This window comes from Pseudopodoces humilis, chromosome 1, assembly GCF_049639895.1.
Source record: "Pseudopodoces humilis isolate 2021_Gansu_Grassland_sample_001 chromosome 1, ASM4963989v1, whole genome shotgun sequence".
In the NCBI taxonomy this organism is placed as follows: Eukaryota; Metazoa; Chordata; class Aves; order Passeriformes; family Paridae; genus Pseudopodoces; species Pseudopodoces humilis.
The window spans coordinates 92463316-92479554 of NC_142200.1; the positions used below are offsets into that span (position 1 = coordinate 92463316).

The 16239-nt window shown below is 39.3% G+C and overlaps 1 protein-coding gene across 4 annotated transcripts in view; it reads left to right on the forward strand.

Annotated features, from left to right (window-relative positions):
• Positions 1-16239, forward strand: part of LOC106628294 (uncharacterized) — a 252588-nt gene that overhangs the window by 167591 nt on the left and 68758 nt on the right. The window lies entirely within an intron of this gene.

Here is a 16239-nt window from a genome sequence, read left to right on the forward strand (position 1 = left end):
GAATTCTTGTTGTGAGCAAAGAAATTAAGTCTAGATTTTTGGGGTAACTTTCAATTTTGTGCATTGGTTGTCTGATGCTTCTCAAGCTTTTGCTTTGAAAATTCAGAGGTTGCATATTTTGACTGAATACTTTATAGATTATGGATAAGATGATAAATATGGTTTACTGGATGGTTGTGTTTTACTGCTGCAAATTTACCTTATATAGATTTCTAACCTTTTTTTCAGTTATTTTTGCCTTTTCAGTAGAAAAATGGGGTTTAATAAAGAGAAGTTTGCCACAAAAGAACAAATCAACTGACACATTTTTTTTTACCTTGCTATGTGTATTTTTATTTTATTGAAGTATTTTTAAAAGTACCATAAAAATACAAAATGAGTGAATCTGGCTGCAGTTTATTGTTTAATGGATATGAGAGAGACTTTAGGTTCAGTGTCATTAAGCAGTTTCCTTAAATGGGGATGTGGTTTGGAATGGCTGTTTATAAATATGCAGATGTACTTAAGCCCAATAACTGTCAAACATTTGCATGTTAATGAAGTGCTGGTGCACTAAGCAGTGGACAGCCAGCTGGAACTGTGGAGATAGGATTTATGCTGAGGGTCTCACGGAAACTGCCATGCCATGTAAACAGAAGGTATACCTCCTATTGACTGGCAGAGATCTTGTTTGCTATTGACACTTATTTTCTTGTATTCTAGCAGATGCACAGTAAAGCCAAGCTCTTGCTCTCCCCAACCCTTCTGGTTTTTTCCCTAAAGTAAATCAATTTTGAGGACAGAAATGAATACCCTTCTTTCTCACATAGATGGTAGAACTCATAAGGGAATAATTACAAGTCTAATTCAGCTCTTTTAATGACATCAGTCCAATGATTCTTGGATTCAAAGTCCCGGATGAGTTCCTAAGCTTTTTAACTCTAAGCTTCTAGGCTGAAATAGTATGACTTTTAAATTTTGTTTTCATTGGAAGATCAAAGAAATGACTGCAGCATTAATTAATTGTGCGTATTTTGTTTGTGTAGCCCACTGAAGAAAGATTGTGTATTTAATAACATTCATTTGCTGGGTGAGATAAGGAAAGAAGGCTGGTGTGTTGGGCCTATCAGAGGAATTGTCTGTAGGGCTGAGAAAAGCTTTTAGAAGTTGGGCATCCATGTATATATTTTCTAGAAGATTTTTCTGTCAGATCTAGTCTGTTAATCCTGACATGAGCTTTTCTAATGGGTTGGGTTGCAGGTGGATTACTTGGGGTGACTGTTTTATCTTGTGCAGATTTTAAGCACATGAAGATTTTTTATTTTGTACAGAAGTTACAAATACATCGTTGGGAGTGTAGAGCGGAATTGCATGTTTCTACATGTTTTTTTCTTTTTGGTTATGTAATAGTATCCATAACTTCCCCTTACGCAAGAATACAATGGGGGAGTGCTGGGGCAGTTTGTATGATTAAAAGCTGTACTCCTTTGGTCAAGGCAGGCCAGACATCCTTTATACCCATTCTTTGGCAACTCACTATACTGTCCTTAAGCTATTTCTGGAGGTGGGTGCAACACTTGCCTTGCTCTGAGTGTGGGACATCTCTGCTGGTCTCTATGATTTTTTCAAAGTCAAGAGAGAGCAGACACTACAATAGTAACCTGTTCTCTCAGCACCCTTGTGTGCAGCCCATCTCTCATGTCCTCACAGACGCTGAGTTGCTGCTGTCCCCAGAATGATCACTTCCTCTGCTAGACTGAGGTGCAGAGCACAACTGAATGCACACTTACCAGAAAACATCCTTCATTTCCTCTTAGTTTCTGTTTCCTTGTACTGTAAGGGAAGGGAACTTCTGTGCCAGTCACATACAAAGATGGTGCTCCTTGGTCTGGTTTGCTTAGAAATAGGACAAGGAGTCATGCAAAGCAGCTGCTGAGTGCTGGGAAGGGAGAGCAGTGATGTTTTGCCGAGGAGGAGAAATGCTGGAGAAAAACATGTAACCTTCTGCAAGTCCTTTTTGTAATGTAATGGGATTATTCCTTAATTAAAAAAAGTCATAGATCTTTGCCTGCTGGTTGGAGGCAGCACACCTGTGCTCCGGCTCCAGGGGGAGCTGGCTCTGGTTGCCTGCTGGCTGCCGGCAGCCGCTCTGATCCTGTTTCTGCGGGAACAAGTGTTGGATCAGCAAATGGGATGTATGTGAGAACAATAACACACAAATATTGATTTGCTGGCTACCCGAGCTCTTTCTGTGGTTGCAAGCTGTCTGCCTTCAGCCGCATGCCTAACTCTGCACGTAAGGCACAGCGCCCCTGCTCTGCTGCCTTGTCTTTACCGCTCACAGAGGACTGAGGAGTGCTTTAACACACAGCATGTGAAAAAGTGCATCCATGGAGTGCTTGTGTGGTCAGCCAGAGCTTAGTCCAACCTATTTCTTCCACTACCACCGGTGCCGATATTCGTGTTACGTTTGTTAACTCTGCAAACTAAGGATGAGGACTGCCTTGGTGTCTGGCATCTCCCAGAGGAGTGAGAAGAGAACAGGGGAGGTGGTTACCTTGTAATTTTGCACACCCTGTCCCTTTCTTTATTTCTTTCTCACTTTAAAAAAAAACCCTAACCCTATCCCTTCATATTTAGTCCTGTGCGAAAGGCTAAATTTAACTTGTCTCAGTTTGAGCAAAAGGGGGTGAAAAACCCCATTATGATAATAATATTATGTCCTGTGTAATTTTAGATGTCAGTCTGAAAATCTGCTGGTGTGGGATCATGTTCAAGCATAAGTCAAGACTTACAATAGAGTTGCAGTTAAAAATTCTGACTTTACAGTTACATGAATGCAGAGTTAACTCTTATTAGTATCTAAATAACAGCAGAATTGTTGGTTTTGATCTTACTACACAAGATGCTAATCAGCAACCAGATTCCTTGTAATTAACCCCTTATTAGGTGGATTTTCATGTTTTTTTAAACCTACAGAGCTTTGTATTTTGTATATCCCTAGACACCTCTGTATTTTGTAGTTTAATTCCATTTTGAATGGAAAGGAATTTTAACTTTCTTGGGCAAAAGGTTAAAATAGAGTTTGCACCTGAAAAAGGGAATTTAATGCTTTGCCCGTCAAGCAGCAGTAGGATGAAAATCCCAGAATGCCTGACAACTGTCTGACAATACCTGACTGACTGTATTCTGTTGCCCTCACTGTCCTATTAGGAAACCTTTCCAGGGCTCAGAGAGCTCCTGAGAGTTATGCTTTTTTTGAGGAATCTTTCTTTCTGCCCTTCCTTCTCTTTCCTTTTTATTATTAGATTACTTATTAATTACTCCCCAGATTCAAAGGCTGTTAAATGCAGCTCATCAGACTTTGACTTCATGCCAGAGAAGCTCTTGACTTCTTCAATTCATCCAGCTTCAAATGGCTCCCATTGTCCAAAACTGCAGCTGGCTATTGATGTGGTGTGGAAAAGCCCCGATGGAGCAACCTTTCCTTGAGAGCAAAACTCAGGAACAGCAGGGGTCATGGAGACCTTTGGGCTCTTTCTACAAGCTGAAAGGATTTCTTCTGCAGTTTGGGATCCCTCTGTGGGCTTGGTACCTGTTTGTGTTGCTCTCCAGCTTCTGCAACACTGTTTTATTGCAGTGTGCTACTGAAATTACTCTTGCTGGCAGAACTTGTTGCCTGTGGGATTTTTTAAAGGTTCCTGGGCACTTCTGAGACAGCTGGCAGACAGTTCTTGTACTGAAAATCTCCTTGCAAATACTGGAGATCTTATGATTGCTTCAGTTGTCTGCTTTACTAAAAAGCCTCTGCTGTGTGTCAAAAACTAAAGGAATTATTTTTTCTCTTCAACACACTGATACTTCCTGGCAATTGTGAGCAGGACATAGACCCATTAAAAGCCCCCAATTAGTTCTTAACCAATGTTTATACAATAGCTCAATACAAATTACATTCAAACTTTAGCATAAAGCAAAACTGTGCTATTTTCATTTTGACAAATTTGTGTATGCTGTGGAAACCACAGAATTTATGGGAGAAGGAGAATGCCTTGGAGAAGAATACAGCATTGGCTGGCCATTGGTTAGTGAGATGGTACACAAACCTCGGCGTCAGGCTGGCTTTGTTTGTTGCTCCAGGAGTTGTGGGCTGCTGAATGTTTTTTTTAAGGAACACTTTTCTCAGTTGCATGCTTGCCTAGAGGTGGTCTCCTCCACCACAAGCACCTTATTCTTGCCAGTCATCCCTTCAGGCTCAGCGTGCTGGTGTAAGCCGAAGCAAGAAAACATATCCGCAGACCACAGCATGCTGCATCTTATCAGCAGTGGCCAGAAAACAAGCTCAAATCAGTCCTAATTTGTAAAAAGCTTACCAAGCTAGGACTAGGCTCCTCAGGAGAAAAGGTGCCTCTTTCTCACCAGCTGAAATGATGAGATACACCGGGGGCTGCTGTCCTGGATCGATTGAATGTGCTGATGCCCTGACACTCTTTGCAGACATCAGACGTATTTAGTGCTTAGGGCATGCCTCCATACTGCTCTGTTTATCCTGAGCCTCCTGGAAACCATATGTCTGTGATTCATGGGGCATTGAGCCTGTGCTAATCAGCTATGTTGACAGGCAGGGTATATTTTATTGGGTTTAATGCAACCTTAATATTGTTGTGCAGTTTCCAGAATACTTAGTGTGGATATGCCCATGACCAGAGGAGCTTAAAGTGACTTGGAATTTGTCCCTGTCCAGTTCAGACTGCATGACCTTTAAAGCGACTGTGAAGCAATATCTCCTCCTTTTTCCTCTGTGTCCCAAAGGCCAGTCCAGGACAAGGAGGTTTTGAAAGGACACAAGAAAAACAGAGCCAAAGTAAACACCAGCAAGGAAAGACAAGAGGAGAGGAAGAAACAGAAATAGCCATGGAAATCTGTCAGGTACAGAGAAGGCCCTTTCTGACATACTCTATTTCTTATAACACTTATCATACACTTAGTTAAACCAGTAAAAAAGCCATTCTGACCCTGTGAGATGTTATGCTTGGATTTACAGTATATTCCTGCTGTGAAGATAATATTCAGCATTTGAACTACGACAAACTGGAACTGTTTTGTACGAACTGTGTGTTTTAACAAAGGTGTGTTTTAAACTCTGGGACATTTTCCTACTTGCTCTCAACCAGGTTTATATATTAAAAAAAATAAAGGAAGAAGGCAGTGTGAGCATGCTGTGAGTATGCTACAGAGTTGCCTAGCTGACTGACCCTCCCTATTTGGCTGGCTACTTTCTGAGAGCATGTTGAACACATGCTCTGGTGCTGTTTGAAGGCCCCATGAGAGGAAGAAACTGATTGAAAGCTCTCAGTTATGCTGAAGTGGGTGGTCAAAGTGCTGGAATTGAACAGCTGCTATGAACCTGCTGAACTTTGTTGTTTATAAATTATTTTGCAAGCCATCTGGAACAAGAATGGTGCCACAGTTTACAAAAGCTGTAGCTGAGGTTTTCAGGTTGAGCAGCAAGTGTGAAATATTATTAAGTGATTATCAGATTTTAAAGGCTTTTCTGAGTGGCTTAAAGAGAGACTCTTAGGTTAGAGAGGTTTTAACAGAAACACATTGCTGGCTTTTCTTTCCTCACGGTGTGTTTATCTAAGTTACATTTGAGTCTCCCATTAAATCCTTAACAATACCGAAGAATCCTACTCTGACTGAGGAAAAATACCTATTAGGTAAGAGGTTTGTTTGCTTCATGGGTAGGAGATTGTACTGCTGTCCTTGACAAAGTATTCCTTGGAAAACCTTCCCCATGTGTAGTGCTGATGTCAAATGTGAGATTATTTATGTTTCAGGTGGAATGAGGCTACTTAATACATCTACCCATTTCCCAAATCTTGCTGAAGCAGCCCAGTGACTCCTGTAAGTGGAACAAGCGCACAAGGACCATGCAACATGGCCAGGCTGTAACTGGCAGCTTCCCTCTGGCTTGGCTTTCTCTGTCTTTTATGGACTTTCCCCTTGGTAGCAGAACAGTGTCCATAGGTGCCACTGTAGCTAAATAAGTATGGGCTGGATGAGGGGACCAGGACTTGGAAGACCTTTGGAAATCACACTTTGGGAAGTGTGATATTACTGTTCCCAGTTATGGCCTCCCCTGGGTCTGTGAGACTGGGAATCTTTGAGCTTTCCAGCTTTCTGCTATTAGAACAAGGGGGATTTTTCCTCTTTTCTTAATGAATTTCTCTCTACAAGTATTAGGGCAAATGTGCTGTGAGAGTGACTCATGCATTTACACTGTGAGCAGTGTACCTGAAATGGCTCAATGTGTGGGATGCTCAGCATGCACTGGCTGGGCATAAAATGAGAAATGTCACAGGAAAGAGGCTGTAACCCACAAATCCCTGCTATTGCTGTGCTTTGTACGTGGACCTGATGGTGTGCTGACACACAGCTTTTCAGTTAAGGTGCACTGCAGCTTAAGCTCCTTCTGGAGGGTTTCTTCCAGTGAAGGTGGGGGGAACTGAAAGTTTCATAGATATTGGTCAGGCAGAAAGCATGGATTGACAACTGGAAGAGATATTAAGAGAAAAAATTATACAGTAAACTCGCACAGTTGTAGGAGTATCTTTCTCTTCTGTTGACTAGGTGGAAATCTTATGTGCTTGTTAATGTGAAGGAGATGGTGATCACTGGAAAGCAGCAATAAATAAGGTTTCCTGCTCAGTTCTTTTATAATGCTGAACAGACAGTTTCCTGATATGAATTTATTTCTCTTTTTTTTGGCATTATGTACAGGGAATTAAATATAACTTGCTTTGCCTTGTGCTGACCACTTGAAATGAAGTATCAAAATATGATACTTATATGTTGCTTTTATTAATGGTATTTGTACCATTTGTGTGTGACAACTTCAATGTGGTCTTGTTGCAGCTTCAGTATATTAACTGTCTATGAAAGGGTTGCAAAAATAGAGCAACTTTTCAGATTTGAGTTTTCCTCTGAAAACTCACATTTGTGTGCAGGGTTTTCTGTTATGCATGAGGTGCTAAGGAGAAGATGGGAACCTTAAACCCAGAACTTAAAATCAGTGAAACCTGGGTTTCTGAGAACAGATGCTGGTTGACATGTGAGTTCTGACTGCTGTTTTATCCCCCCACTTGGAGGGCCTAGAAAATAGGCTGTGTGGATGTATGTGTCTACTTTCTAGCCTCTTTGGCTATGTCCTTTTTTCCCAGATGGGTGTGGTTTTCAAGTTTTAAGTGCTGTGGAGCTCATTCTGCAGACTTCTGCTCCATTGGGGCACTAAGTAGGTCTCCCTTGCACATCGCCTGCTGCTTATTTTCATAAAATCTGTGGGAGCTTACTGGCTTTGAGACTATGGGTCCTTTGTTAAATGTGTCTGAATTTAGTCAACAGGCTCAAAAATTGCTGGAAACATGGATGGACAGACTACCTGTCCCCATGTGTGCTCTCAAGTAAGGAACAGCTACTCTGCATGTGTAGGAACATGTGTACCGAGTACTGCATATGATTTTTTTTTTTTAACTCTGTACAGCTGATAAAATTCCACCAGGTCTGAAAATTAAATCCCACTTTAACAAATAATTGATTTTCCTTTTTTTTTTTTTTTCCCAGGCATGTTATTTGTTTATTTATTTTTCTTCTCTGTAATCCATTCCTATAAGTGGTATAAGAGAAATGCTGACACACTCTTGCCTCTGCTATCACCAGTGGGTGCTACTCTAAAAGTATCTAATGATTTTAATGAATTTTGTGGCTGAAAGTTCGACACTGAAGCTTATTTAAAAGCATTCAACAGTGAAAAAAGAATAGGCCTTTATTGATATCTAGTCAAAAGTGAAGACTTAGCTGTAATTATTTACAAATCAATTAATGGACCTTTCCTCTAACACCCTATCAGTCAAAGACTGGCTAAGAGCAGCAGAGAGCATTGATAAGAATACACCATGAAACAAAATCAATTGTTTTTTGTCATTCTGACAGAAGTGAGCTCTACACGTGGATTAACCCAGAATGCAACAGGAAAATGTCCACAGGCTGGAAGATAACCTAATTTTGTAAAATCAAGGTTGTCATAAGAATCTTTCATAATTGATAGTGAGATTAGAATTTATCTAGCAGCCTGGTGGTAAAAATCAAAACAGCTTCTGGTGCAGTATTGCAAACACTTCAAAGCTAGGTTGGTTTCCTCAGATATGGAATCTGTGCTTAATGTCAGCTAATTAAAAGAAAATAGATACAGGGCCTGAGCTTTGAGATCATACTTTTATGAATGAGGTCATATATTTAGGATTGTAGTTGGCACTTACAGAATGCAGTCCTTAGGAAGTATTAGAGCACGTGTATTTCTGATGCTGTAGGACAGCTGCCAATATTTTTTCTATTACCTTTTGGAAAGTTTGGGATTTTTTTAACATGTTCTTGTGTACAAAATCTTTTGTTCATAATTTTTATCTGAATATGAAGTAATGATGGTATTTGAATCATAATCCTGGCTCTAGTATGATTCTGCAAAAAAAAACAACAACCCCCCCTTAATATTTCCTCAAAATGGTCTTTGAAAAACGTCTGAAATATTTTTGTAGTTATCAGCAGAGCACTAAGGTAGTATTGGGGTGATATAATTAAATGACAAAACTTAAGACCATCAGTTTTAGGCAATCTTGGTTCTTTGTGTAATCACACAATGTGGAATTCTCAAGAAATTTTCAGTCCTGTGTCTAGATTTCTTTGGTTCACACTCAGCTCAGTAAGAGCAGTGCTCTGATTCCTGCCTCCAGCTGTGCAGTACATATTTTACAGCCTTATGATTAGCATAACTTTATTCCACTCAAGCATTCCTCATCAGTGTGCACCAGCTTCCTCTCCCCACAATCGGCCTTCCCCAAGCTGCTTTTGGGAAATCCTAGGGAAAGACAGCTCTATGCACATGCTGCACCTTCTCTCTGTCCTTCCAACACCTTTGTTACTCCTAGCTGTAATGTGCTTTTCTGCATTTCTGCAAGTTATTTTGCAAATCACCCAAGCAGTGTAGCAGTAGTGCTTCTTGTTTATTCAATTCAATTTTCAGCCTAAGATAATTCTAAAGATTGCGCCTCCTCTGGGATTTAATGCAACAACTCTTCCTCACCAGAGAGTGCAAATAGGCACTGGTGAGTACAAGGGCAGGAATACCTGAGAATCATTTAAATAAACAGCAGGCCGAGCCTTAAAGCAAAACCCAAACAAAATATATTAATCAAAATGATTTATCAGTAATGTTTTGTGACCAAGACCAAAGGTCAGCAGAATAACCTTTCAGTAATGCATCGTGCAGTCATGCAAAAGACCTGGTCTCTGTTCCCAGGCTTGGTCTGAACAAACTTGTGTGGTTTGTTTAATCTCTACAGGGAGAAAGCTCTGCATTGCTCATTGATTTCAAGGGTGACTGTAAGGATTGGAAGTATGTGCCCTTTTGGTCCTGAAATGGGACAACGATGCTTGAGAGAACAAGTTTTTAGGGACTTTCAAGTGCTAGAAATATGCAATGAATGTTAGGAAGAAAGATATGGAGCTCTAGCTTTCAAAACAGTTTAACATTCTAAACCCTTGAGGAGGTAAAAGTGTGTGTAGTGAGTCTGACAACTCTGTGCTGAACATACAGGATTCCCAAAGAATTCTGCAGTGCTCAGAGGTGCTTTGTACCAACAGAGATGCTTACGTTTCCAAGCTACTAAAAAGAAAGGTATTTTCAGTGAAAATAATAAATACACTATAAGAAGAAAAGTTAGGGGAACTGTTGTTGCCCTGATAACCATAACTTTGATATTAATTAGCATGGTAGTTCTTTTTAACTGCTGACCTCTAAATGTTTCTCTCAGCTTATTATTTACAGTAGTAATTTAAAAATTCTATAAGATTTTTTCCTTTATTATTTCATATTTATATATCTTTGACAGTTTTGTCCCCACCCTCTCTGGGTTGTTTTTCCCTTCTTTTCCACACATGTTCATCTCTCCTCAAGTGGGGCAGAGTGAAAGGGCCAGAGGAGGAATCACTGAACTGAAGTCAACATCCTGGAATAAATTCTTTCTAAAAAATAATAAATGTCTTGTCTGCAAGACACAGAACTCTTCATTTAAACTTATTATACTTCTTATGTATCAAAATCACACAATGATGTAGACAAGTAGTAACAAGATGAAAAAATGTTGTTTCAAGCTTATTTGATGCAATCTATTCTTTTCAATATCAAAAGAACTCTACGTATGGTTTCTGACATATGTCATAACCTTGACATTGGTTTAGAAACATGCTAGCCTTAGCTGGGATTGTGAGATGCTTTCTGTTCTTTCTCCTTAGGACTTTGCTCATGGTCATGACATACTCATTTAAATGCCTTTTACAATGTTTCCTGAGCAAGCACCTATTTTCTTACGGGAAAATTTGACTTTGGGTAAAAAGAAGGTGAGTACAGGAAAAGGAGATGACTTGCCACAATCTTAAACTATATTTTTTTCACTTACCTTTGGAAAATGAACAGCTGGAAATAGCACAGCATCAGTAATCTGCAGTGACTATCTTGTGTAGCAGAATTTTCCTTGGAGGTATACACATTCTAGGTGATTTGCTTCTTGCAGCTTAAAAACGTGTTATTCTTCAAATACATAATTCTCCTTTGCCTGTTGCTTTATGGTAAATATTTTTGAAAAAAAAAACAAAAACAAAACCTTGTGCCTATCTAGAAAAGTTCTTTTGAAGTATGTTTTCAAGTCTTTCTACCTAAATACTGCTCCTCTGTGATTTTTAAAACACAAATTAGGGGAAAGATGCTCTCACTGGCTACTTTAGATATTAAGTGTAGCTGTTACTTTTGTGGCAAATGAAGGCCAGATTATCTAGCACTCTGTCCACTTGCATCTTGAAAACCTCCATCAACGTGGACTCTGTCATGTCCCTTGAGAGGTTGTGCCAGTGAATGATTCTTCTTGCTGAAAAAGCTTATTTCTTACATCTAGGAGCAAAACACTGGTAGCTGATGATGAAGTTGTGTTTTTTGAAGAGGGGATTGTGAGAGCTTTGTGTGTGTAAGACACACAAAGAGCAATTCCAGTCTAAGTAGATAAGTGTGTTTGAGCAAATTTCTTTTGAGGGATTTTTTTTTAAATTTTTTTCTTTAAATAAAATATCTGAAGATCAATTCTAAATCTACCTTTATTGTTTGGACTGAGAATATTTTGCCTTGGCTTCACTCAATGTGAAATTAATCCTTAAGCTTTCAGCCCCCAAAGTACTGCACAGTTGAACATCAAAAATATGTGTATATGAGGCATGTTTTATATACCTTAAATCTGTATCCTTCTCATGCATCAAGCTAAGCAGTCTAATAATATCACAGCACATCATGACATCAAACCCAGATGACCAGATGGTTCTCTGTGACTCAAAGAAGTACAGTTGGCATCTGCAAGAGAACAGCCTTCTTTTGTAATTATTATTTTCCCTCGCATTTCACCCAAATTACTAAGAAAGTGTAAAACTTCCAAACAAACTCTAAAAAGCTTCTCTGCCAACAACCATACTATTCCATATTTGAGCACCTAATTAAAATATTTTGGTATCCAAATTTGCAGATGAAGTCAACATTTGGAGGGTTGGACAAGGTGATCTCCGGAGCTCCCTTTCAACCCTAACAATTCTGTGACTTTTTAATTTCTGTTTACTGCTGATGCAAAGGGCACAGAATGTCTGGGTACTGGGAATCCAGACACTGGTATTGATCACTTTGATTTCATGGTCATGCAGCAGGCCACCTTTTGACAGACTTCTAGTTTTGTAGATTTAGATCTGTGCTTTCTCAAACCCCTTGGTTTGTCAAGAACATTAAGCACTTTTGCAACTAATGGTAGTTCACATTGCACTTTTTGGAGATCCAGCATCTCCCTTTAACAGCCCAGGGAAGAAATATCTCTGGCAGCTTGTAAGAAAATTGAAATATAAACTTGCAACTTAAATACCATACAAGTACAAACTGTTACTGGTTGGTGGGAACACCTTATCTTTTGTAATTAACGTAGGAGGAAAAGTATTAACTATTAGACAGCTTAAAAATAAAAGAGACTCACATGATTAAGCATACCTAGTATTTTATGAAATCTCTGTGAAATTCTATGTTATTTAACATCTTAATGTTCACTTAAGAACAGAGTCTAGTATAAGGATAACTTCAAGACAAATGGAACCCACTTTTTTTCCCGATTAAAAAGTTCTCTAATCCTGTGTGCATTCTATACAAAGTTGCTTTTAGTGATAGAGAAATTGTTTTCTTTACCTGATATCCATTTGGACAATGTTAGCTCTAGATCTTAGCTTCATCTTGACTGCTCAGCTCTGCTCAGTAAGAGAGACATTAATATAGACGTGGAGCATGGGAACAGAGCACAAGTTTCTGAAAAAGAAGAACAAAAATACCATGTGAGAAAAAACAGAAAGAGTAGAAACTGAAGACAAAGTATAAAGTAACCAGGGAGTAGGGAAAAGTGAAGGAATAAAGGAAAGGTCAAAAATTAACTTAAGTTCTGGTAAAATATACCACAGGCTGCCTGTCATTTGGGGTCAGAGGAAAGTTTCAGTAGCTTTTAGATGGACCAATAGGCAATCCTATGAACTTTGATAACTCAAAAACTGGAATTGAAGAAATTGGAACAGGTATTAATCTTTGAGTTCAGGAAAATGTTACAAGCTTAAGACAGCTTGAGGATTGCAGATCCTCAAACTTGCTGAGACGTCTATAAACTTCACAGAGTTTGTATAACAATCTTAATTGTTTATTTATTGTTGGCTTAAACTTTAGGGAGTAACCTTATCACGCAACTGTGATGTGCTCTTACTGCTGCTCGTCATAGCCTTGCTGGGGGGAAAAGGAGGCTGGCAGACCTCTGAGTGGTAAGTGCAGTGGTGGTAGGATAATTCCATTTGTTTGAACTGCCAAAACATAAAAAGACAAATGTGACAAAATTTATCTACAACTGTGCAATGTGCTTTCACCCCAAGGGGCAGATGAAGACAGGTGGAAGTATGTGAATACTAAAATAACAGGAGGAGAGGAGCCAGCTCAGCGCTTGTGCCTGTAACTGTGGCTGTGGCTATAAAAACAAATTAGTGTGGGGTGAGTTCATTATAAATTCAGTGTTGGTTACTGCCTCAGTACATGTTTTTGACCTATGGTTAATCTGAAGTAGTGCAAGGTGGTTCCCATGTGCCAAAAGTGCCTATCAGGGAAATTCCCAAGAGCTCCTGCTGGCCTGTGAATTCATGAGCTCCTCTGCCTTGTGCAGTGCCCTTATCATGGTAGAGAGAAAAATCAACCTAGCATTTAAATATTGTTCATGAATTGAATGGGCAGATATGTTTCAAATTATGTTTTACAACACAGCTCTGCTGTGACTGCACCGTTTCATTTTTTAAAATTGTGAATCAGCACTAAATTTCCAAGGCAAAATAGACAATAAGGCTGGTTGGTGTATATTTGGCTGTCAAGAACTGGTTAAGCTAACTTTGGTCTAGCTCTTATTTTGTGCCCAGAAGTAACTTTGTAGACATAAATTAAAGCATGCAAATACCTGTTTGATCTGAGACTGCAGTAGGTAATTGGGTATCTTAGGAAAAAAACAGTCTGTAACTATTTCCTGGAGGAGAGGAATGAAAGAGAGAGGGGTTTAGAAAGTAAGCAGTTAGTGTTTTATACTAGAGCACCATGCCAGTGCAAGCCATTTTAGGCTCAATCCCTGCATTCAGAAAACTGATTCACATTGTAAACTCGACCTGCACTGGATTAATGATCAGAAGATCTCTTGTTTTATCCCTGGACAAGTAGATCATGTTGCCTCATGACTTTCAGAGTTTTTTGTCCTTTCTGACAGTTTACCTAGGGATTCCTAGGGATGAATAAAGATACCAGTGGTAGTGTGATCTTGTTACCTAAAGCGAATTGAAAGGTCTTAAATACAATCATTGTAAGTTTCTGACAAATGTCATTATTTAAATATAAAGGCACGAAGGAATAAATTTTCAAAGCATTGCCTGGAGGATTGGCAATATTTCTTTCTTTGTAGTGAGAAGAATAGTACATTTTAGACTTTGTCCTGTATTTGAAAGAGCTCAGTAGATGAGATCTGAGGGCCTTTGAGTTTAGAAAACTTTGTTTTGGGAGGTCCAGGTTGAACTTTAAAAGCTGTGTATAGCCCTGAAAGCCTGGCCTGTGTATTCAGTTTCCCTGACATTTCAAGGTGAGAAGAACATTTTTTTGCTTGCAGGCTTTTCATTAATGTTGAAGAGAAATCACGAGAACAATGAGCTCTCACGATGGTTTGAATTTCTTTTGGTAACAATTCATGTAAATAGGTGTGCATATGCAAGCTAGACATAGCTTTAGGGCTGCTGTTAAATTATCAGTGCATATTCCAGTTGCATTAAAATTGGACAGCTCTGACATGCGCAGCACTGTTAGTTGTAGGAGCAGCATTTAGATATGCTACTTTTTCTGGAAGTAAAGTGGGTTGACTATGAGTTGGGATTTGGGGTGGGGTTGAGTTGTGGAAGTCATAGAAAACCAAAACTCTTTATTTCTTATGAACTGTTTTCAACTCAGGATTGCTTTTAGGTTAAACAAAACTCTTAGGTTATCCAAACAACTGAGCAATGTCTTTTAGCAGTTCTGTTAGCCTCTCTTTGAAGCAGGTGTGCCATGCAAGTCTTTCAGATATAGAATCAGAAACTGGCTTGGTTTGGAAGGCCCCTTAAAGATCATCTAGGCTCTCCTGTCTTGATCAGGGGCACCTTTCACCTGACTAGGTTGCTCAAAGTCCCATCCAATCTGTCCTTGAATGCTTCCATGGATGGGGTATCCACAGCTTCTCTGGGCAACCTGTTCCAGTGCCTCACCACTCCCTGAGTAAAGAAATTCTTCCTAATAGCTAATCAAAACCTACTCTCTACATCAGCTAGCTCTCTTGGTGTGCCCCTGACTGATTAGGAGTGATGCTGGCTACTGCCTCTCTTCATTTTCAATCAGGTTTTTAAGGTTTAAAGCAGAGCTGCTGGAATGCAGGTTCTCTCTGTTTTGAGAAGACAGAAATATAAAATAGGCTGAGCCCCATTTACCTGAACGTAGGGGACCACAGTAAAGTAGAGAATATTTCTTCACCCAATGCACCAGTTGCAAGAAGTTAAATGCAACCACTTGCAAATTGTTAAATGGATCAAGGGCTTCCCATGTGAATGAAATCAGTGCACACACAGCAAGGACAAGGTGCTATTTGAATAAGGTAGTGAAAAGCAATGTTGATTGCACAAAATACATGTGTTTAAGCAGCAGTCAGGGTCATTTGTCGCTCTTTACCAGGGTGTTCTTTACAGTAAAGGTGTAAATTTCATAGAATTTTAGGAAAAATTCCTACTCACATTTATGCATTTAAGCTATTTTAAGGTAATTTGTGTGGAATTACATGGGCCAGCAATAAGCCTAAGACCTAATAAGACCTAATCTGGGGATGGGAAACGGACCCAACAGAGCAGGCTGGGAGGGAAATGCTTGGCATTGTTCTTTGATGGTTCTTAAAATATGTGGATAGGAGGATTTTAAGAAAATATGAGTTTAAAAAGATGCTTTAACAGTGCTTTCAAATGCATAAGGTCTTTGTATTTACCTGCTGGAAATGTGTGATACAGAGAATCAAAGCAAAAGAGGTGTTGAAATCCTTGGGAATAAACAAATAAAAGACTGTCTAGGTGAATGTAGTCCTGTGTTTCAATCAGAGGTTGTTTATTGCAAGGTTGTATCCTCAAAGCAGCTGTTCACAATAGCTTGTTGTACCAGTTCTACAAGATTTTCTGAAAGAAAAATCAAGATACGAAGCTTGCTGTTTGCTTGCCAAGGTTTGTTTCACACAAAAGTCCTGCATCTTTGCAACCTGTTCTGGGAGCCTTTTGCTTTGAGAAGGAGCTCTCTTTTTCTCTCTTGATCAGGAATAAATCCCATTCAAGCCCAAAATAAAGGGAAAAATATCTTTCCTTCATTTTTCTTTTCCTTTCAGATACTGGGAGTTAGGGGGAAGGGAGAAATGCTAGAAACTGAGAGATGTTAAGAGCAGGCTTTAGAGCACGTTTAGCTATAATCGTTCTTATACACTCATGTATCTCTATCCTTTTATTAGCAGCCCTCCATGAAACATGGAGATTAGCACTAGTCATGTGGAAGTGTTTAAAAATTCAAGA